This window comes from Eptatretus burgeri, chromosome 10, assembly GCF_056783735.1.
Source record: "Eptatretus burgeri isolate ZD-2024b chromosome 10, Ebu_testis_v1, whole genome shotgun sequence".
NCBI classification, from domain to species: Eukaryota; Metazoa; Chordata; class Myxini; order Myxiniformes; family Myxinidae; genus Eptatretus; species Eptatretus burgeri.
Genome location: NC_140970.1, coordinates 11,709,927 through 11,734,469, shown reverse-complemented (window position 1 = coordinate 11,734,469; position 24,543 = coordinate 11,709,927). Strand labels below are relative to the sequence as shown.

Below are 24,543 nucleotides of genomic sequence, written 5' to 3'. Positions count from 1 at the left end.
GAAGGGTTTGTTGTCAAGGAGGTTGCCGTAGTTATCAGCAAGCAAGTTCTTTTGCTCCCGGCGGATAAAGCCCAGTCGCTCTGTCTCGATCTTCCAGCAGACATCGACCAGAAACTGCTGAAAGAGTCGTCACATCTGCAGTATGTGGTTGCCCTCTCTCACCATGATGTGGTAGCTGTAGTACTGCAGCTGTGTGAGTTTTTGTCCATCCTGTCCAGTAGCAGTCCTGGCCACCAGATGGATGCTGTAGCCATCTGTTCCATATGCGAACACTATTGGATACTGGAGTGCATCAGAAGATGCATGCAGCTTACTGATGCCCCATCCCGAAGTCTGAGGACAATGTGTCTGGGTTCTGTTGGCTCATTGTCCATTAGGATGGCGACTTGTGGTGCAGTCTGGGTGTTGTAGCGGCGTGTGTGCTCTCCTTGTGGTCGCTTGTTCTCTCTGATGATGATCTGTCACTCTTCAGAGTTGCCTCCTTCTGCAAGTACATCTCTTGCAGTCTTGAGCTCACGGACCGGATGGTTATTCTCGTGAAACCACTTTGTGAGCATCTCAAGGATGTGTGGTTTGAGGCCGCTGTGGTTCCTGGCAGCCAGCTCCTTGGCGTGTGAGTCCTGGAAGTAGACCTGTCGGAACTTTGGCTGGCCCTCTTCAGGTGGGCGCAAGCTGCCAATGCGGTGGAACACTTGACCTTGGATCCGGAAGCTCGGGTTCCAGCCCTGGACTTCAGCTTTCTGGTGCCCGAAGTTCGTCATCACAAAGCTGCCATTATACGTCCGAATGTTGTCAAGGAAGTGCTTGCTGAGGGGATCTTCACCTGAGAGAAGTTCCTTCAGCAAGGGAGGAAGGGCAGGAGAGGGCTCAATGACGACCTTGCCATTGCTGCAGCACACACCCTTGGTCTCTCCCTTGAACTTGTAAGCAGAACAGTGGGTGCAGACTCGGTCCATTCGGCCGATGTCTGCATGAGTTGTTGAGTCAGCCGGGTCATATGGGGTTTTTTTTTTTTTTTGGTTTTTTAAACATCTCAGGTGTGCTGTAGATGTGTAGGTGTGCTGTAGATGTTGATGTCCGAACTCTGAGATGTGCTGATTCTGAATATGCCTTTAGTTTTGCTCTGGGATGTGTAGTTCTCGAGTTATACGAGGGCAAACAAGCAATCACTACTACTTTATATATTTATATGATAAAGATAAGATAAGAAGATGGCTCTTCGATCATTTGGGTCCAGTTTCACTTCAATCTCCAAAGCGGTTCTGGAGAAAAAAAAAATTATTTCCTTTATTTTATTTTATTTTATTTTATTTTTTAACAATAAGGCTGCCAACCCACCTGATGGATGATGTCATAAATTTTATAGTTTCATTTTTATTTTGTCATAGATTGAATGTGAAGTTTCAGATTTTTAGGACAAGGCATAAAGTAAATCAATTTTAGATTCTCTATCACTTCACCTCTGATGTCATCATTGCAAGGTCCTTATTCCCCATTGGCATATGAAGGTGATGTGCTAAGTTGCAATTTTTTCCGATCATCGGTTTCAGAGATATAATTTTTTTTTCTTTTTCAGAGATATAATTATTTTATACCCCAAGTAAATACCCCGAAGACCCAAAATACCGAAATGACCCCAAGGACCCAAAATACCTAAAAGACCCAAGAGAGCCCAAGGACCAAAAAGACCCCGAAGACCTAAAAGACCCAAGACCTCGAAGACCCAAAAGACCCTGAAGATACAAAAATGCCCCAAAGTCCCCAAACACTCAAAAGACTAAAATACCTCAAAGATCCAAAAGACCCTAAGGACCCAGAAAAACCAAAATGCCCAAAAGACCCCAAGTACAGAAATGACCCTGAGGACCCCATTGAACTGGAGGACCCAAAGGACCCAAATGACCCGAGGACACAAAAGACCATGAGGATCCAAAATAGAAAGAGAACTCCAAATACCCAGAAGACCCAAAAGACCCAATGGGGCGATCTGGGACCAATGGAAATTCTGCATAATATATTTTGGTGTAACACACGACGTGAGTTCGCTCACCATAATATTGTTGCGGATTCGCGCCCGCCGGCGTGCGAGCGGCCACGTAACTCGAATCGCGGCACGTCGCCCACCGGACGGACAATCCCGTCGTGACCCTCTCGGACTAACGCCAGGAACTAGTCACGGGTGGGCCTTTCGGCCTCACCATGATCGTGCCAATCGGCCCCCCGCGTGGGATAGGGTTGCTCGCCAAATTCGACCTACCTAAGTACCCACACGGAGGGTAGACCGGGCGATCGCACCTCGCCGCAGGTCGACTTCGGACACGGGCCACTTTAAGCGACCCGTTCCGTACTATCAGGATAACCGAGCGGTGTTATCGTCGGCCTCGACGGTTCGATTAATTATTGGGCGTATTTAGCCCACGACCAACCCTTTACGTGAAGTAAGATGGAGATTCAATAAAAGAAAAGACGAAGCGAAACGGGAAAAACAGTTCAACATAAAGCACATTTATTCCGCGGCAAACGGAAAGCACACATATACAATTCTGCACAAAAAGCAAATGTAAAAGTAACACTACAATTCTGCACAAAAAGCAAATGCAACAAAAGAGACACAATGCAGATCTACTACCGACTACCGAGCACACGGCAACACATACAGTTTTACTTCACAGACGGCGCCGACAACACATATACTCAAAGCAAAAGAAAAAGGGACCACCCTCAACTACAAAGGGGCAGACGGGCCTGGGGCCGAGACCGCGTCGAGCCTACCCGTCTGGTGATGAGCCGCAAGATGGCGGCGGCACCCCGACTCCGCGGGCCTCGCTGGCACTGCCTGGAATGGGGTGGGAACAGGGCCCCCTTCTCACACTATCTCAGCGCGGGGGGAAACAGGAGGGGGTTGTTGATGCTCGGGGGAATGAGGATATCTCGCTGGCTTGGGTCCCGCGACGAGCGACTCCACCGCGACCTCGGTCGCGTTACCTGCCTCCCCTCTCCGCAGCTCCCCGACTCTGACACGAGCGCCTCTCGACTGCCTTCGCCGCCGCCACAACTCTCCAACTCTCCCACTCTCCACTCTTCTCAACTCCGTCCAACTGCTTACTCGATTCAGAAACTCCACTGCTCAACTCCGCCCAACTGCCTCGATTTGCTCCGCGCTCGGCGCTTTATAGTGCGACAGGAGAAATCATATGCAGATTTTTGGATCAGGAATCGCTCGGGGGCGGAGCTACGCTCCCCATTGGACAGAGGAAAAGTGGGCGTGAATGATTCTTGATCCGCGAATCTGCATATAGCGATTATACTCCGACGCACCTGGAGGCGGGGCCAAATCGCCCCACGCTCGCTGATAGGACGGAACAGAAGTGGGCGTGAATCGTTCTTGATCCGATTTCTCGGAAAGGCTGGTGTTTTTGCACCCGCTGCTCGGTGCGCGCCCTGTACGAGTCCAGGATCGGTGCCCACAAGCGGCGCGGGAATGGCGGTGATGCGATGGTTGCGAGAGCGAGATGTGACGGCAAGGGTCGTGGCTGTTGTTGTGAAGCGGCGTTGCGGTTGGTGGTTGTTGTGTGATGGCTGTTGAGACATGGTTGGTGGTGGTTGTGCTGGTAGTAATGGCGGCTGGTCCAAAATAAAAATAGTAAAAGAAAAACGGCAATCTAAAAGGGTCGCAGCCCGAATGAATGACATTTATTCCCGCTAAACAACGGGTTTGGGCCTAACTACACATATACTTACAGAGATATCTCACCTACGGGACCTGAATGGTGGTTTGCGAATTTCGTCAACCACAACAATATATTGTGACATCCACGGGACTTGAACAGTCCCGCCAACGTAGAATGAGCCGAAACGATGGAGGCGGTTTATTTATTTATAACCCAAACATGGTGGTTCTAATCGCTCTACCGCAAACAGGACGAGGAAGGTGGCACGAGTTGCTTTTCACTAAGTTGATGATGTTTATTTGTTTTTACTATTAACCAGAAATAACAAGACTCGGCAAGAAAAGGGATCCGGGGTGATTCGACGGGATGGTGTGGGATCGGGCGTGGGGAAAAACACAGACAATTCCAATGAATATACAGATCTCAAACCCTCTAAGGCGACAAGCACGCACACACACACACACACACACACACACACACACACACACACACACACACACACACACACACACACACACACACACACACACACACACACACACACACACAACGTAGCTATTTCTGGTGGTCAGGCTGGACCGTGGTGTGGACGCAACTGTCCCTGGATCGGCGTCGGACGAGCTGGCCTTGCTCTCGTCAGGGGGGCAGGAGAAACCGTGGTGCTGTTGACCTCCTGGTCTTGGCCCAAGTCCGCTCACAGCCGGCAGGGAACCAGTTCTGGCGCCAAGTTGCGAGCAGGAGAGGGAGGCAGGTCCGCCCGCCGTTCGACCCCGTACTCCAAGTCAGCAGAACCCCGGAGCCAACCAAGGTGAGGCACGAGGCTCAGCAAGGCTCCAAGACACGATGAAGAACACGATCGAATCAGCACAACAACAAGGACGCTCTACGCGCAACAGCCTCCACACCAAAAAAACACGATCTTTTTTGTCCCGATCTTCTTCCTCTTCCTTTTCGACCCCGAACAGAACCTTTTTATCCTCCTGTCCTCGTCACTTCCAATCGAGCCGTTTATTGGCCCACCGCCGTCGCCTTCTGCCAATCGTGATCACGGGGCGGAGCCATCCGCTGCACTGTCCTGTGACGTCACGGCCAGTCTCCAGAGAATACCAAAAGGGGTTTACGCAGACACACTTACCCTATCCCGTGTCCCTATCTAATTACGTGACAATTATCATTTCCCCCTTGAAGAAATGAACATTTACTAGACAACTTATCACCACTGAATTGCTACTTATTACATCGAGATCCTGGTAAACTCGAACAGCATGGCATACCTAATTAAACATCCTAATTACCCTTTGAATGCATACCCCCCCTCAAACGTAACAATATTTTGGTGTAACACACAACGTGAGTTCACTCACCATAATGTATTTTGGTGTAACAAAATGTGACTTCAGGTTGCCAACCCCCACCCCGACACATGCACACACACACGCAAACCCAAGTCCTTAACCCCCCCTCCCAACTCTGTCCTCTCTCTGCTCCCCCTATCACCACACCCAAACTCGGTGTTCCCTTCCCCCTTTCTTCAAATCCTCAACCCCCTCCCAACTCAAAGTCCTCAACTCCCCCCCCTCCCCTTTTTCACCTCTCAAAAGCTTCAACCCCCTCAATCCCAACTCTGTCCCCTCTCTGCCTCCACTCCCCTAACCCAACTCTGTCATCCTCTCCCCTTTTCTTCTTCAAGTACACAGACACAGACACAGACACAGACACAGACACAGACACAGACACAGACACAGACACAGACACAGACACAGACACAGACACAGACACAGACACAGACACAGACACAGACACACACTTGACCAAATCTGCACTTACTTATATCCTCGTTGCATTGGTTTTTGAATTTAATATTCTTTGTGATGGACTTTTCCATGTTGTCCCCAGTCATTGCCTCTGTGAACAAGGTGACAAAGGCAGTAAATGAGAAGCGAGTCAGGATCTATTGTCATTCATGTGAAAATATATTCCATAGTCATCTGTTGTACAACGAAACAATCGGCCTTCGACATGATTTAAAACTAAAAATGCAACGAACAAAACCCAACTCTGAGCATTCACGACAACCATTCAGACATGAGTCATCTATCTGTAATTACAGGTGTGTGTGTGTGTGTCTGTGTGTGTGTGTGTGTGTGTGTGTGTGTGTGTGTGTGTGTGTGTGTGTGTGTGTGTGTGTGTGTGTGTGTGTGTGTGTGTGTGTGTGTGTGTGTGTGTGTGTGTGTGTGTGTGTGTGTGTGTGTGTGTGTGTGTGTGTGTGTGTGTGTCTGTGACCGCTGTTTCTCGACAACCACTCGTCTGATCTAATTGAAACTTGCCAGGTATATTGCTGTGGACCTGAGTATGTGCCTTTTCAAGTTTTGATATTGTTGTGGTTTCCACCCGTTCGGTGTGCGGGCGACCGCTTTAAACTAATCACGGCCGCGCGCCCACCGGACGGGCAATCCAATCGCAGCCTTCTGGATCAACGCCGAAATCCAGCGACGGTGTGTTTTTAACCACACCACAACCTTGTCAATACTCGACCCGCACTACAGGGTCCGATCGCCGAATGGTCGATTTACCTAATTATTCACATGGGCAGACTACTGAGAGGTTGTACCTCAACGGGACCTGCTTGGAAACGAGCCGCTTAAGCAGCTCGCTCCGTTTGCGATTTGACGAGCGGTGTATTATCGCCAAGCCCCGTTGGACCCGATTAGCTTATCGGTATTAACAACCAGCTATTTATTCCGAACGCTATTACAGCAGCTCAATGGAGGAATAGGATGCAACGAGCAGGTGAATATTCAACCAAGGACATTTATTGTCACGTATGCAGTCAATGAAGCAATGGGGGTAAGGGACAAGACACGAGCAAAAAGACCTACAGCCATTTGTCTATCTATTACGTACACTTATAACAATCCCTTAGTCAGTTCTACTTATAGGATAGGGTGCCTCAACTTTCATGCAAAGAAAACCCCAGGAAAGGAAAGGGTAGAACAGGACCCGTAGGCCTTTAATGTTTCCGCGGAGCTGTGGAGACCGCAGGAGCGCCGCGAGACTGCGCAGGTTACCTGCCACCATCGTGGTGACTCGCTGGACGACCCTTGATGTCTCGCGTCAACACGGCAGCTAGTGTGATGGCGACTCAGTTGGTCCGGGCCTTGCTGTGCGGCCTGGTCGATCGGGCCAAGCCGACGACGCCTCAGAGGAACAAACGGGCCTTGCTCTTTTAAGAGCCCGCCCGCTCCTCAGCGTTGCTCGGACCGTCTCGGGGTCGGGTGGCGACTTCTCTCCGGCTGCCTCCACCGACCAACAGCCCTCCACTGGACTCAAACCTTGGCGCTCTCCAGGCTCCGCTGCGCTTCGACGGCCAACAGCCCTCCACTGGACTCGAACCTTGGCGCTCTCCACCGGACTCCAAGCTCCACTGCACTCGACTCCGAACCCCGACAGACTGCCGGCTTGGTATTCCAGCGCACCCTTTTATGGGGTACGGGGGTGCATTTGGTCTTCCACCTTCGACCTCTCACCCCCCGCTGGCTCTGCCCCTTTTGGCATTTTGATCCGATCTGGCCGTCAAATGCAGAGAAAGCGGACGTGGTAGAGATCATCAGCTCCCGCCCAAACGAGGGAGTCCCCGCGTCTGTCGGCGGAGATTCCGCTCGTCCGTGGAATGCCGTTGTTGGCAAAAAGATGGCGGCGATTGTGGAGATGAAGGTGAGGAGATGTTGGCGGTTGTTGGGAATGGTGGTGAGGAGATGTTGCTGGTTGTGGCGACGGTGGCAAGATGTTGTTGGTTGTGGCGACAGTGGCGAGGAGATGTTGGTTGTGGCGACGGTGGTGAGATGTCTGTTTGCCAAAATAAAGATAGCAAAAGAATAACACGACCTCAAAGATCACAGCCCGGCACATGAATAAATTCCCGTGAGACATCGGTGGGGAAATCTATCTGGACACAGACTTATCGACATAACTGATCTTCGGGGAACCTGAATCGTGTTCTGTGAATTTCCACAACCGTAACAATATTAATCGGACAAGTGGTTCCCAAGTTATGGCCATTTATTTACCAAACCAATGACAGGACACGTTGCTTGGCGTTTTGCACCCACAGTATCTATCTTCTATCTACAATTCCAGCAATCTGTTTGTTTGCCTTTTCAAGGTTTAAAATTAATCGGACAAGTGGTTCCCAAGTTATGGCCAAGTTAGAGCGCGTTCCCCATTACGGGTTACAACGTACGGACTTCTGGATCGTGATGACTTACTGTATTCTAATAATTTCTCGATTTCTTATGTGCATTTATAGATAAACACAATGCCCCAATCCAGTCGTCGTTTACGAGAGCAAAGGAACGGCCTGTGTGGTTGTTTGAAAGTTTGTTGTTTTTTTTTTTGCACGTACGGGCACGCGAGAGCGAAGGAACGGCCTGTGTGGTTGTTGTTTCTAGCTCGCGGTTTGAAAGTTTTTTTTACTTTTATTACTATTATTTTTTTTTGCACGCACGTACGGGCACGCACTCGGTAGAGCGCAAACCTCCGCCACATAATTCCTGATCCACGAGAACATATCGGTACCAGTACATTTTTGAAATATCATGCTATACAGTACTATATAGTTTTTGGCCCTATCTCTCAATGGTGAAGAATCACTTTGAAAATTAAATAATTTTCGTATCTGTGAAGACCCTCCAATCCTGGCCAAGAATTGAGGTGAGTCAACTGAGGATTCTCAAATAATGCAGTTTATTGAAAGGAGCACACGCATGCATGCGGAGGTGGCGCAACGACTGACCACAGCGGTCAGGCTCCGTACCACACTGAAAGGTCACACTACAAAACTCTCTCAGAAATATATATAATCTATTCCAAGGTGGTTAAAAGAAAGACTGGGTGTGGACTACAAAGCAAATCTGCAAACCCCCTCCCTCGGGGCCCGAGGGAAAATTGGCAACCCAACATCTTTCTCACGGCAATTCTTCCTCCACCCTCACCAGACTGCTGGACATCAGCACTGGACCGCAAACAAAGCAGAGATCCAAGGACATGCCTCAGGTTTGTTTAATTAACACTGGCAGATGTTAAGAGAAAACAGTTTGTCCAAGGGCCTGCTGCGAGGTTGTTTATGGAAAGGACAAGAGCCATGTTGGCTTGCGTAAAATTCATTTTAAGACGGCAAGGACACTGGTTTGAATCCCGTACAACTAATTAATATAGATACTGGCTATGAATTAAATGATTAAATATGGATCTAATGTGACCATTTACCAATCACACCTGAAAGTATCCAGATCCGGATTCGGATTTTCACCAAAATCTCAAAAAATTCGTCCTTGTTAAACACCCAACCTGTCCACCGAGTTTCATCTCGATCTGTGCACAACTTTTTGAGATGTCCTGCTACATATCCTTTTTGGCCCCCTCTCTCAATGGTGAAGAATCACTTTTTAAAATTCCAGTCGTCGGATCCGGATCCAGATCTTCACCAAAATCTAATCAGTTCGCCATTATCACACACCCAACCTGCACACCAAATTTCATCCAGATCCGTCCACGACTTGTTGAGATATCCTGTACACAAAGAAACAAATGAAATTGCTCGTTGAGCAAGGAATTGCCGGAATAACTTTGTCAAATCTCCATGAACTCTGAAAAAACAAAATCCTGGAAATCAATTTGGTTCCTATAAGTCGATAGTCTTACTGTTTAATGAGTTATAGCACTTAGTTTGGTCATGATCATAACTTGGAAGTCAATCAGACTTGGAATGGCGTTTTTATCGCAATTTGAAAGTTTTGACCTGACCCCCCCCCCGACATTCGACCCCCGACCGCTAATAAGGGTGTTGGTGTGACACCCCAATGAGACATATGGTTGGATGCAGAATTGGAAGATGCACATTTTGGATTTGTTTTGAAGTCGATACGACCATTTTAGTGGATGTTATTGCGAAAATAAGAATTTTTGTTTTTCAGTGACCTTGACCTTGACCTTTGACCTAGATTCACCAAAAACGACGAGTGTCTAAGTTGGACCATGGCCGACGTCTGTACCCAGTATGGTCATGATCGCTGAAACGCTGTGGCTGCTACAGGGTAAACAAACACACAAACAAACAGACAGACAGAAAGGGGTGAAAACATTACCTCTTCCACCTTCGGTGGCGGAGGTAAAAATAGGACCACTGGTCCTGTAGCTTATCTGGGCCCTGTCCAAATGTTGTAACCCAAATTTGGTAGCATTCCAACTGGTGGGTCTGGAGAAAAAGATTTTTGAAAGAATTGACTCAGTCCGCCATGTTGACCTTCTTGAAGTCACGTGACTGGAACGAGCTTTACAATTCCTGTTGCAATTTGAAAGTGGAATGTTGCTGCCAAATTTCAACCAGATAGGCCCAGCAGTTTGGCCGGTAAAGTCGAAATAGAAGACAGAAGGCGTGTCATGGCAATTCCTTATCAGGAATTCCAATTCCAAATAAGATGACAATATGAGTTCCTTTGCAATAACCTTTAAGGCAGGAATAGGCCATTGGGCCCATCAACCTGAACTACAGTTGTTTGTCCGTGATAAGGAAGCAGCACGTACCATTTTTAGCTTATCTGGAATTAGAATTCCAGATGAGGTATTTTCATCATGCACCATCCGTCTGTCCATCCGTCCGTCTCCATTCTGGCCCGATGGGCTGTGATGTATGTATTTGTTTGGCCATGTTTTGTATATTCAAAGGGTGAGTATCGCATGTCTTTCTCAGTTATTCGGATATGCCGCTTAAGCAATGCGCTCAACTTAAGCCGACTTGCCGGCAGACGGCACGCCAGTTTAATGTTCATCCGAGGGATGGCACACACTTTCATGAATCACCGTGCCAATGAAACACTGGGATGACAGTTTATAGCTGGTCTGAGATTTGACCCCAGGCTAGAAATCTTAGAGGTGAGTATGTGTACCGCTTGGCCATCCTGTCAGCCCGATGGGCTAAGCCCAACTAAAAAAAACATAGGGGCAATACCCCTGAGTGCTCACCTGGTAGTGGCTGGATAATATAACCAGGGAACCACTGGTGGGCATGGATGACCCACAAAATATGTAATGGAGAACAAAGTAAATACCTATGGATTGTTTTTTCATGCTATGAACAAATTTTGGTACATACAGGGTGATGAAGGTTGTGGTCAAGTTTCATCGGAATTTCATGTGTAGTTTCTGAGAAGAAAGCAAATACCTATTTTGTGGGGGCAACCCCGTCGACCCCTTTCGGGCCCGATGTTTTGTTATTTATTTACTTATTTATTATTGTGTTTTTTTAATGCCATGAACAATAGCTGGTACATACATCGTAATGAATTTTGTGGTAAAGTTTCATCGAAATCATATGTGTAGTTTCAGAGAAGAAGTTGAAAGTATTTGTGGACGGACAGACTGACGACGGGCCATCCCATAAGCTCCCCGGAACCCCATTCCAGGTGAGCTAATAAATAATTTTACCTAGTCCTATGTGAGCTCATCAAATCTCATTTGCCTTCTTTATTCATCCACGACTGCTACTTTTTTAACAGCTCAAATTATTCCTGACTTGTGGTGTCGGCCGAGGAACAATTTTGACCAAATTAAGTCGTCCACGATTTGCCTGGCTGGGTCATGTTTGACTGATCGTGGTTGTTTTTGTTTTTGACTGATCGTTGTTGTTTTTGTTTTTGACTGATCGTGGTTGTTTTTGTTTTTGCTGTTCGTGGTTGTTTTTGATTTTGGCTGATCGTGGTTGTTTTTGTTTTTGACTGATCGTGGTTGTTTTTGTTTTTGACTGATCATGGATGTTTTTGTTTTTGACTGATCGTGGTTGTTTTTGTTTTTGACTGATCGTGGTTGTTTTTGTTTTTGACTGATAGTGGTTGGTTTTGTTTTTGACTGACCGTGGTTGTTTTTGTTTTTGACTGATCGTGGTTGTTTTTGACTGATCGTGGTTGTTTTTGTTTTTGACTGATCGTGGTTGTTTTTGTTTTTGACTGATCGTGGTTGTTTTTGTTTTTGACTGATCGTGGTTGTTTTTGTTTTTGACTGATCGTGGTTGTTTTTGTTTTTGACTGATCGTGGTTTTTGTTTTTGACTGACCGTGGTTGTTTTTGTTTTTGACTGAGCGTGGTTGTTTTTGTTTTTGACTGTATATGGTTGTTTTTGTTTTTGACTGTATATGGTTGTTTTTGTTTTTGACTGATCGTGGTTGTTTTTGTTTTTGTATGCTCGTGGTTGTTTTTGTTTTTGACTGATTGTGGTTGGTTTTGTTTTTGACTGATCGTGGTTGTTTTTGTTTTTGACTGATCGTGGTTGTTTTTGTTTTTGACTGTATATGGTTGTTTTTGTTTTTGACTGATCGTGGTTGTTTTTGTTTTTGACTGTATATGGTTGTTTTTGTTTTTGACTGATCGTGGATGTTTTTGTTTTTGGCTGATCGTGGTTGTTTTTGTTTTTGACTGATCGTGGTTGTTTTTGTTTTTGGCTGATCGTGGTTGTTTTTGTTTTTGACTGATCGTGGTTGTTTTTGATTTTGGCCGATCGCGGTTGTTTTTGTTTTTGGATGATCGTGGTTGTTTTTGTTTTTGACTGCTCGTGGTTGTTTTTGTTTTTGGATGATCGTGGTTGTTTTTGTTTTTGACTGATCGTGGTTGTTTTTGTTTTTGACTGATCGTGGTTGTTTTTGTTTTTGACTGTATATGGTTGTTTTTGTTTTTGACTGATCGTGGTTGTATTTGTTTTTGACTGATCGTGGTTGTTTTTGTTTTTGGCTGATCGTGGTTGTTTTTGACTGATCGTGGTTGTTTTTGTTTTTGACTGATCGTGGTTGTTTTTGTTTTTGACTGATCGTGGTTGTTTTTGTTTTTGACTGATCGTGGTTGTTTGCCTGAAATTTGTTCAGGGTGCTGTAGATTTCTCTCCGACTCTTCACAAAACACACACTGGGATCTTTATCTTCCACCAAAACCAGTGCTGGCAGATGGATCTTGTGGCTTAATGTTCTTCCGATGGACGGTGCACACTTTTATGCACCATCTTGCATGTGAAACACTGGATTGACATTCAAACCCAGGCTAGAACACCTGAAGGTGTGTGCACATTGCTGAGTTATCCTGCCCTTGCCCTCTTGGTTGTTTTTGTTTTTGACTGATCGTGGTTGTTTTTGTTTTTGACTGATCGTGGTTGTTTTTGTTTTTGACTGATTGTGGTTGTTTTTGTTTTTGACTGATCGTGGTTGTTTTTGACTGATCGTGGTTGTTTTTGTTTTTGACTGACCGTGGTTGTTTTTGTTTTTGACTGATCGTGGTTGTTTTTGTTTTTGACTGTATATGGTTGTTTTTGTTTTTGACTGATCGTGGTTGTTTTTGTTTTTGACTGATCGTGGTTGTTTTTGTTTTTGACTGATCGTGGTTGTTTTTGTTTTTGGCTGATCGTGGTTGTTTTTGTTTTTGACTGATCCTGGTTGTTTTTGTTTTTGACTGATCCTGGTTGTTTTTGTTTTTGGCTGATCGTGGTTGTTTTTGTTTTTGACTGCTCGTGGTTGTTTTTGTTTTTGGATGATCGTGGTTGTTTTTGTTTTTGACTGATCGTGGTTGTTTTTGTTTTTGACTGATCGTGGTTGTTTTTGTTTTTGACTGTATATGGTTGTTTTTGTTTTTGACTGATCGTGGTTGTTTTTGTTTTTGACTGTATATGGTTGTTTTTGTTTTTGACTGATCGTGGTTGTTTTTGTTTTTGGCTGATCGTGGTTGTTTTTGTTTTTGACTGATCGTGGTTGTTTTTGTTTTTGGCTGATCGTGGTTGTTTTTGTTTTTGACTGATCGTGGTTGTTTTTGATTTTGGCCGATCGTGGTTGTTTTTGTTTTTGGATGATCGTGGTTGTTTTTGTTTTTGACTGATCGTGGTTGTTTTTGTTTTTGACTGATCGTGGTTGTTTTTGTTTTTGACTGTATATGGTTGTTTTTGTTTTTGACTGATTGTGGTTGTATTTGTTTTTGACTGATCGTGGTTGTTTTTGTTTTTGGCTGATCGTGGTTGTTTTTGTTTTTGACTGATCGTGGTTGTTTTTGTTTTGACTGATCGTGGTTGTTTTTGTTTTTGACTGATCGTGGTTGTTTTTGTTTTTGACTGATCGTGGTTGTTTTTGTTTTTGACTGATCGTGGTTGTTTGCCTGAAATTTGTTCAGGGTGCTGTAGATTGCTCTCCGACTCTTCACAAAACACACACTGGGATCTTTATCTTCCACCAAAACCAGTGCTGGCAGATGGATCTTGTGGCTTAATGTTCTTCTGATGGACGGTGCACACTTTAATGCACCATCTTGCATGTGAAACACTGGATTGACATTCAAACCCAGGCTAGAACACTTGAAGGTGTGTGCACATTGCTGAGTTATCCTGCCCTTGCCCTCTTTACCCATAGTGGGTACATTTTTTTTTAGAAGTGAAACTTCTGAATCATACAAATCACGTGCAACAAGAAAAAAAAACTTTCAACATAATTGAAATAGCTTCATAAAATTAATCAAGCATCCTTCTGTGTTTCTTCTCGCAGTAGCTTATCAGCTCAGATCATGTGATTAATCCATCCATTGGGACCATACTCTGTGCAAAGCGTTGGTGCTGCCCAAGCAATCTCCTTGGCTATTGGGCACAATCCTGGACAGATCACCACTCTGACACAGGATACCAGCAAGCCAGTACTCATTTTGCCGACCTCGGAAGGATGACAGGCAGAGTCAACCCCACCTGGTAGTAATTCAACAGCCGAATGGGATCCCAAGCCCCCACCAAAACCATTAAGCCAACACCAGGCACATGCGATTAATGCTCGGCTTTAGACGAGCCTTTGATTACAACATCAACATCATGTTGTCATTTGAGTGTAGTTCCATCATCCAACCTTCCAAAGGCAAATGTTTTGCCTTCAAATGAAATTTTGAAAGTTGAGGAAGTCACATCTCACACTCAATGTTGGCTAAATGTCTCCTTCAGGAATAAACAAAACGAAAAGTGCAGCATTTTAAAGGAAGGAACCAAAGTAAACTTGAAACCCTCGGAACTTCGAAGCCTCAAAATAGTTTCGACTTTCAAGTTTCAATTTTTTTTTTTTTTTTGGGAAATGCCTGCCTTGTCCCTTCAATAATTATCAACCGAGTTCATCCAAAACCAAGCTCGCACTGATGTTTTAATTATTTTCAAACAAACCAAAGTCTTCCGAAAGCTTTGAGTGCCACAAAAATGATTTGACACTGGTGTGTGAACATGAAACTTTTGGATCATGGTCAAAAATAATATTGCCCATACAAACAAACACTGCTCAACACACACTTTCACGAGCTCAAAGTGGATTATATTGCTTGGTTATTGTGAAAACAGCACAAAACTATGATGAAAAGTATATTACATTTGCAAAGTTGATGGATTCTGAGTTCTTTGAATGGAACTTTCTGGAATTGATTTTCAATATTTAGACTCATTTGCACGACATATGGATGTAACTGTAACAACAATACAAAGGTGTTTAGGTTTGCTTGGAATGAATAAGACCGATGTCTTGGGTACGGATAGGTGATTGTGTACACGTGTAGTGATTGTGATGTCTGTGACAGGGTGTCACAAAATGTGAATGTGCTGTCGATGTTTGTCCATCCGACACCCCACAACCATTTTCATATCCTGCCCCACCACCTCCCCACAACCCTTCTCATATCCTGCCCCACCACCTCCCCACAACCCTTCTAATATCCTGCCCCACCACCTCCCCACAACCCTTCTCATATCATAGTTTGGCAACCATTGTGCAGGCTTTTTGAGCCTAAATGGTCTCCTCCTGTGCTGAAGTCTGTTGCATTAATCCAAATTGTTTCAGAAGGCAAATATTACAAACCTGCGAGGTACCCATGCTACACACGAATGAGAAGCCAAAATCTCAACAACAAAAAAATGTTTTGAGAAATTTAATGAAAACTACCACTCACTTTTAGGACAGGTGCAGGAATCCCAAAAGCTGCACAGAAAATTTGGTGGGGCTGTCCCCCAAACTGTAGGAGTAGTACTGTGTAATATCAATGCACCTTTATTGATGATGATGATGAAGCTGATCACAATAACGATGGTGATAGTGATGGTGTTGATTGGGCAGAGGGGATTGGCTCTTACGTGCCATAATGAAGGAAATGGGTTATTACAGAAAAATATCAAAAAGTCTTAGCGGCCAGCGAATGTTGCCACACATACGGTAAATGATGAAACTGTGAATACCGAACCAGTGAATGTGTTGAGAGAGAGAGAGAGAGACAGAGACAGAGACAGAGACAGAGACAGAGACAGAGACAGAGACAGAGACAGAGACAGAGACAGAGACAGAGACAGAGACAGAGATTTTTGGGGTCCTTTTATTACAAAAGTAAAAATATATATGTATGCACAATTTACCAATCAAAAAATACCAAGAAAACGAAGACAATAAGGATTAAAGGGAGGAGAAAAACAGGACTAGAAAATAAAAAAAAATGTTCATTTGAAATCTGAGAGAAGTAAAAAAAAATGAGCCTGGTGTGGCTCAGTGGTGAAGGCGGTGGCTTGGGATCCTTGGGGTCCTGAGTTCGAGCCCCGCTGGCCGCTGAGTTAGCAACACGGGGGTTGACTCAGCCTGTCATCCTTCTGAAGGTCGGCAAAATGAGTACCAGTATACTGGTAATTATCCCTGCAGGGTCGAAGGCGACTAAAAGGCTTGGCGTCAGGAAGGGCATCCGGCCGTAAAAAAAACATTGCCACAAGAAAAGGGGTACCATGATTGGAGCCCGCAAAAAAGCTGACCCCTGCTCAGGGGAAAAGGCTTTCAAATGGTGTGATGATGATGATAAGAGAAGTAAAACGAAAAATATAGCAATTATACAAATTCCAAACAGGTTACATCATTTTAGGAATGCCATCAAACAAATAGTGTACTAAATCATTTTCATGAACCTCGCAAACACTCTCCAAGCAACATTTTCCCACAAAAACATCAACGATATCCATGGTTTTGGAAAATTTAAATTCAAGTTTTAACCTTGTAGAAACAAGTGCACTGAAAAACGACATGACGTTGCATTGTTGAAGGGGTTTTCCATTTCTCTTCTCCTTTCTCGATAAATATATAGCAAAATATACACCTACAAAAAACAACCACAGCAGTTCATACTTTTTGCGACGTTGGCATTCTTTTTTTACACCCAAAATAAATGATCGAAAATTAAAGGTGAAATTCATTTTGAGAGAAACAAAATTTAACCAATGAAATAATGGAATGTCTTTCACAGTCAATAAACTAGAGGGGGAGCACTCGGTAGAGTGCAAAACCTCCGCCGCCAATACTGCTAGGTCACTCAAGTGAACCTGATATCCTATTTTTTTTTTTTTTTTTTTATTTATTTATTTTTTTTTTTTTTGTATACCTTGGTCGAGGCTCGTATGAGAGCTAACACACAACTCACAGCAAGGAGGCATGAGACAAGAGGGGTGGGAGTGGAAGGGACAAAACATTGGGGACCAGACACAGGTGAACTGTGGAAGGGAGAGGGATGGGGATGGGACAGGGAACATGGCGAGGAGAAGATGGACATTACAGGGACTTTCAGGAAGGAAAACAGGAGAATTGAAGGAAGTGGGCTTGGGTGGATTATCGGGGGTAGAAAAGATCGAGGATTTGGATGGGGGAAGATAAGAGGTGGTGGTGAACAGCTGTTTTGAAAGCCTGGAGGGAAGAATGGGAAAGAATAGAGTGAGGAAGTTTATTCCAAAGGCGGGAAAAAAAGAGGAATGAAAGAATGAAGATGAGCAGTGATTCGTGTGATTTTGGTAGTTTTACCAGAAGGGGGTTGTTGGCGGACCTTGAGCGCCCTGTGGAAATGTGGTGGGGACAAATCGCAGAGAGAGCAGGGGGCAAGGCTGGAGAGGAGTCGGTAGAACACAGAAAGACCACCGACCAACCTGCGGTGATTGAGTGAGAGGCCCAAAGACTCAGCTTCATTGCGGGACATGCCAATGATCTTAAAACGCCTGGTTTCGACAGCGTGGCGTCGAGAAAAGTGGGAGGCAGGAGCACCAGCCCAGAGGGAGAGCAGTACTCCATCAGGCTACGGACAAAAGCTTTGTAAGTAGTCAGGAGCTCAAGAGGGCCGAGGAAGGACTTTGCACGACGGAGGATTCCCAGTCGGCGACTGGCTTTTGAGGCAAGGTTGGAAATGTGACTTTCCCAGGAAAGGTCATGGCAGATAGTGAGACCCAGAAGCTTGAAAGAAAAGACTTCTTCCAGAGGATTGTTGAGAAAGTGGATGGGGGGGTTTTGTAAACGGTCCTTTCGAAGAGACATAGTGAGAGTGTGAGATTTGTCTGGATTGAAAGACATGTTCCACGTGTTGGACCAGTTTGTGATTTTATCCAGATCTGCAGTGAGCGAAGAAGCTGCTGCTTGCCGGTCTGAGGGATGACAGATGGTACGGCAGAGGGTGGAGTCGTCGGCAAAGAGAAATAGAGGATTTTCCAGAGAGTCCGAGAGATCATTGATGAAAACCAGAAAAGAACAGGGCCCAGAACGCTACCTTGAGGAACTCCAGCCTGCACAGGAAGAGGGGATGAAAGAACTCCGTTTAGGGCCACACGTTGACTGCGACAGGAGAGGAAGTCTGCGAGCCATGAGTGGAGATGGCCTTGAATACCATGGGAAGAGAGTTTGGTGAGTAGGGCAGGGTGCCAGACTGTGTCAAAAACACGTGATATGTCCAGGGATACGGCTCGGATTTCCTGTCTGGCATTGAGGACCTCCATCCATTGATGGGAGAGCAGTAGCAGCATATCCAGGGTAGAGTGACCTGGTCTGAAACCAAATTGATGATTGGAAATCAAGCCATTGGAGAAGAGGAAGGATTTCATGTCTGAAGCGATGATGAATTCCATAACCTTGCTGATGATTGGGAGAAGGCTGATTGGTCTATAGTTATAGGGATCTGTTTTTGCACCTTTTTTATGCAGGGCAGTGATGTTAGCAGATTTCCAAGCAGATGGCAGATGACCTTGGGAAAATGAGAGGGTGAATAGAACAGAGAGAGGGTGAGCAAGAGCAGAAGAGCAGGCTTTGAGGACACGTGGGCTGATGCCGTCTGGACCGGTTGCAGAATCTGAGTCGAGGTTTGAAAGCAAGCTCTCCACCTTGTCAGGAGAAAAGGATACAGAGTCCAGGGACAGTTGGGTGCGACTGGGTAAAGTGGGTAGAGATAGTGATGGGTTTGGGACACAAGATTTAGCTGCAAACACCGAGTTTAGACATTCAGCTTTATCACGTGTGGAATCAGCAGTGCGGCCATTTGAGGTAAGGGAGGGGATGGAGGGGGAACATACACCAGAAACAGATTTGATTAAACGCCACCAGGATTTTGAGGAGGGAGAGAGGTTTGAGAGTTCAGACTTGAGATGAGAAAGATGTTGTTTTCTGGCTCTCCTGAGGGTAGATACACACTTGTTCCGAGCTTTGTGGAAAGAACTGAGATTGCCCTCAGTTGGGTTTGCTTTCCATGAGGCAAAGGCAAGTTGTTTCAGGACAACTGCCTCACCACAAGCTTCAGTAAACCAAGGGCGGGAGGAAGGGTAAGACAACTGAACACGAGAGGGGATAAATCTGTGCATGAGGGAGAGCAAGTTTCTTTGAAAGAATTCCCAGGATGAGTTGATGTTTGAGAAAGTAGTGATAGGAGACCAGTCTGTAAGTTTGATGGCTGCTGGGAGACGCTGGCAGTCGGCTTGAGGTGAAATGCCAGACTCGACGGCGGTGAGGTGGTTCTCTGATAACAGCCAGAGATGTCCACTTTAACAAGGACGTGGTCAGAAGAACCAATTGGAGCGAAGGAAGAGCAGCAGATATTGTCAGGGAAATTTGTCAAAATCAGATCCAGAAGAGATGGAGTACCATTGGTTGAGATCCGGGTCGGGAAGTTGACCGATTGAGTCAGTCCCAATGAGTCACAGAAAGCTTTTGCTGATGTCCCATGGCAGGTGAGAGAGGTACCCACACCTAGCCAACTGGCGTGATGACAATTGAAGTCGCCACATAAGAGGAAGAGAGAGTTTGGATGAGAAGATAGAAGATGGTCCATGTTTTCGGAGAGTGAGGTGTAGATGGAGTCATCACTGTTCGGTGGACGGTACAGTACACATATAAACATGAGGTGGGAGTGGAGGGGAAGCCGAAGCCAGAGGTATTCCTGGGGGTGTGGGGGAGTGAGAGCAGTGCAGGGAGAGTGAGGAATAGAGTCTTTGATGAAGAGAGCAACACCTCCACCAGGACGAGGCTCAGGTCTGTCATACCGTAAGAGGGAGTAACCAGGGAGTGATACTTGGGAGTCAGACACGTCTTGGGAGAGGAAAGTTTCTGTTAGGCAGATAATGTCTGGTTTGTCAGTGGCAACCTGCATGGAAAGATCTGAAAGGTTTGAGCGAAGGCCCCGGATATTTGAGGTACACACTTTTAATGAAGAGGTAGGGGAGGAGGCTTTGGGTGCAGGAGGTGGAGGGGGCGGGGGAGGGTAGGACGAGGGACGAGGGGGAGGTAAGGAGGGTTGCTGAAGGAGTGTGGGTATTGCAGAATAGCGAGGGGAGGGGGGCCGAATGAGGAGGAGAAAAGGCTCTGTGGTGCTGGGAGAGAGGGGGGACAAGAGACAAGGAAGATGGCAGTTGAGGTTTGAGGAGGTGGAGTGAAGAGATGGAGGTGAGAGGGCAGTGGAGGGAGGCAGGTTGGTGGATGAGAGGGGGCAGCAGAGAAGGAAGAGTGAGGGGGATGAAAGGTGGGAGAAAGGTGAGGGGAATTTTTGAAAGAGGTGAGAGGGAGGCGTGGAGGGAGAAGAGTGGGATGGTTGCTTTGAGAGGGAGGAACGAGGGGGGTGAGTTGGCACTGAAGTTGGAAAAAAAAGAATGGTTGATGGAAAGCGAGCATCCATGGCAAACTGTGGTTTTTAAAAGTTTTAGGTCAGAGATGCGATTTAACACAATTCTTGATGGATGCAATGAAGGCGAATTCAGAGCATGGAGAGAAGAAGCGCTGTAATCGGTGGATTTTTTTGGGAAGGAATGAAGGAGAGGTCGAAATGAGAGCAGTCTGTTAAAATAGCAGAAGAGAAGTGCATTGTGAAACAGTAAAGAGTACCACATGTGTGAGAGAGGAAGATGAAGCATTATAAGATCGTTTTTGTTGTTAATATTAATGTATGAGAGAGTTCAACAGATTAGGTCATGGAAGTGTAAAAAAAAAAGAAATCGAGGAAGACGAGGAGGAAGTTAAAAGAAGAAGTAGCAGAATCGGGAGAAGGTGAGCGTGTTGTTGTTGTTGTTGTTGGGTATATTTTTTTTTTTTTTTTTTTTTTGAGATAAGAAAGAGATTAGTTGGGAGAATGGGGGATGTTTGGAAAGTGGGGAGGATGAAAATTGAAGGTAATGGGGAGGATAGAAATTGAAGGTAATGGGGAGAAAAAACAAACAAAAAAAAACGATCGAACACCGAGTGGAACCGGTAGGCCTCAAACCTAGGACTAGGCCTCAAACACCAAGTAAGAACGTCGACATAAATACTCACAAAATAGCACGATTTTTGAAACAAAACCGAACTCGGAACACACATTAACATGTAGGTGAGAAAATTAAACAGTTAAAACGGGACAAATAACAACCGGAACTTAACTTTGGGAATGTCAGCAGGGAGCCCCGAAGGAGACCTCTTGCCGCTCAAAACCGGAACCGGAAGTTGATTCTATTCATTCAATTTGACGTCAACAGTGCTCACAGAGTTATAGTTTGCAACTTTCCCTTTTACTTTTAACTTTTACATACTCAATTCATTCATCATAACTACATTCCTTGAGACAGAAATTGATTTTACGTGGGTATATCCACCTGAAGTTCCAAAATCAGCCGCAATTATAATTTTGGCATTTTTTTTTTGTTGGAAATCACTTAAAACATGTAGAAATGCAAAAAAAAAAAAAAAATTCAAATATTTTTTCAAAATGGCCGCCATAGCGGCCATATTGGACTTTGGACCAAGTCCAAAATCTAATGGCATGATCCTTGGACCATACCTAATCCTCCCACCAAGTTTCGTCGAAATCCATAGAGGAGTTTTTCCGTAATACTGTTCACAAACAAACAAACAAACAAACAGAAAGGGGTGAAAACAGTAACCTCCGATCTTCGATGGCGGAGGTTAAAAAAATGAAATACGTCCTCGTTTACAGAACAAAATGGGCAGCATGCGGATATTGGGGCAAAGTTCCTGACATTTGTTACATGGGATAATCTAGTGGGTAAGGCGCCAGTGGAGATCTCCCGTTCTTTTGGTGATTAGGTTACAATACATTGATTCCCATACAAGTTCAGAGGGGGGACCGGCAGGAAATAGCCTCTTCCAACGTGACACTCCATTAGTGGTGACACGCCGAGAATTATCTTCAAACATGACTTGTACAGGTTCTTGCTGGTGGCAGTACGTAGTTCATATTTGTCCCTGTGCTAACAAGGGAGAACAGTCTCTCTGGGAGAACAGTCAAAGAGCAGTTTAAGGAAATGGGGTTCATCAGGGTGAACACGAGTGTTTCGAGTCCATAATAGTGGTAACTGATGATTTTTTTTTACACAACTTCCTCATTATTAGCCCAAGTGTCCTCTTGGATCGAATCCCTGTTGAAATTGAGATTTCCTCCAAAGTCTTCAACCCTATTACCAGAGTTTGGCCATCGGTGCCATGCTTTGTTTATGCCCGCATCATTAAAACGTTGGCACAATTCATGACTCGTGAATATATCAGGAAAGAGAGGGTTAAAAAAAATAGTGGCTCAACTTCAAGCATCCCTGTGGAGTATGCGTCTGCTTTGCAACTCGCGGAGAGTCCTTTCCAGGCATTGAGAAGGCTCTGATAACTTAAGGGGAGTACTGATATATCCACAACCTTGAGGTGTGTCAGGAATACTTTGAGACGATAGCCGAAACTGCCCACCTGTTGCAAATTGCAACAGGCCAAGGGGTGGTTTGGCAGGTGATCAGCATAGAGGAGGTGTTTGATGGAGGACAAGTGAAAGGCCATGATGCGGGACTTCACATGAACTAGGTTTTGACCTCCATGGGACGAAGTATGGCATATTATGTTTGGCCGCAGCCAATGATGGCCTCCCGCCAAAAAATCCACCAATTTTGCCTGAATTGTGCCCAGCAGTACTTCCACTGGTTGTAGGCAAATAGATGTATGCCATCGAGCTGCAACAACCAAGTTATTGGCCACCAAGACATGGCCCTTAAAAGATAGATGTGGTGGGGCTCTTCTCCACCTGTTCAATTTCTTTCTTATTTCTTCAGTCGTGCCTTCTCAGTTCTTTTTCATCAATTGTGTGGAACCCAGGAAAACACCAAGATATGCCACACCTTCTGTCTTCCATTCCAGGTTTTCCGGAAGAAGCAGTGGAGGTGTCCAGACAGGAAGGCAATTTTTAAGGAATGGCACCCACAGTGCCTTACTTTTCTTCCAATTAACTTTTAGGGAAGAAGCCAGGAAAAAGGTTCTTAGGGATTCTGTAAGTGCAATGATCTCTTGGTTGTTGCTGAAGATGATGCAGACATCATCAGCATAAGCAGATCGCTTCAACGGAGGACTCCTTGGAAAGCAAGTTAGACCAGAGATATTCTTCCTGAGTGTACAAAGTGATGGTTCTATTGCCAACGCAAAAAGCAAGCATGAAACTGGGCAACCCCTGTCTGAACGTGTATTGGGGAAATCAATTCATTGTTAACCTTCATGATACTAAATACGTCGGTGTACAATAAAGCGATAAAGGCTCTGAAATTCACCCCAAATCTATATGCTTCGAAGATCCGCCACAAGGAAACATGATTGATACTGTCGAAAGCTTTTTCGAAGTCCAGAAAAAAAAATATTCCAAAATCATTTCGATCATGGAAAGCATACATTAGATCCCGAATCAAGAAAATGTTGTCATTAATGGAAAGACCGGAGATGCAGAAAGTCTGATCAGGTAGGACGATTCGCCATCGCTTTGGAAAAGAGTTTATCGTCAGTACAAAGCAATGAGACCGGTCACCAATTTTCCATCTGTCGGAGATCACCCGACTTTGGAAGGAGACTCACCACTGCTCTCCGGAGACTGAATGGCATCAGTAAGGATCGCAAAGATTCTTGGATTATTTTCAAGAGTTCCGGACCGTCATGGTCCCAAAATTCCAAATACAATTCTGCAGGTATGCCATCAATTCCGGGTGCCTTTCCATTTGTGGAGTCCATTTCACCCAGGACTCGTTCTAGTTCTGCGAGGGTTAACGGCACCTCCAGCTCCAGACGCCGAGTCTCAGTCAGGGATGGGAGATGGGACGTAAAGAGGTTTATCTTATCCTCACAAACATCTTTTTGTGAAAATAGTTCTGAGTAGAACTTTCTAATAGTATTTTTTACTTCGTCAGAATTTGTAATAACATTTTCACTGGGGCCCATTGCCGATAAAATAAGCCGAGATGGCTTGGTTTCGGCCTTTGAGGTGGAAAAAGGATTTACTAGGGCTATCCGATACGTTTAGATTTTATATTGTAAGCCTAACGAATGATCCAGCAGCCTTTTCTTGCGATAACTCTTTAAGCCGAGCCCTTTTTTTCTTGGAGTATTTTATAATTTGTTTCATTCTCTTGTTTGCCAGTTTATTCTCCAGTTTTAGAATTTTGGTTTCTAACCTGGCCAATGTGATTTGACTTGGTATGAGTCTTGAACGAATTAAATTGTTGACAAAACAATCATCTATTGGTTTTCAGATTGTCCCGCCAAACGTTACTAGATTGG

At 45.1% G+C, this 24,543-nt stretch overlaps 1 protein-coding gene across 7 annotated transcripts in view; it reads left to right on the top strand.

Annotated features, from left to right (window-relative positions):
* LOC147017948 (uncharacterized) overlaps positions 1-24,543 on the top strand; it is a 189,027-nt gene that overhangs the window by 6,039 nt on the left and 158,445 nt on the right. For all 7 annotated transcript variants that reach the window (XM_085897081.1, XM_085897085.1, XM_085897082.1 and 4 more), the window contains exon 2: positions 11,049-11,131. The gene's annotated coding sequence lies outside the window, so the exon portion shown is untranslated. The remainder of the gene's footprint in view (positions 1-11,048; positions 11,132-24,543) is intronic.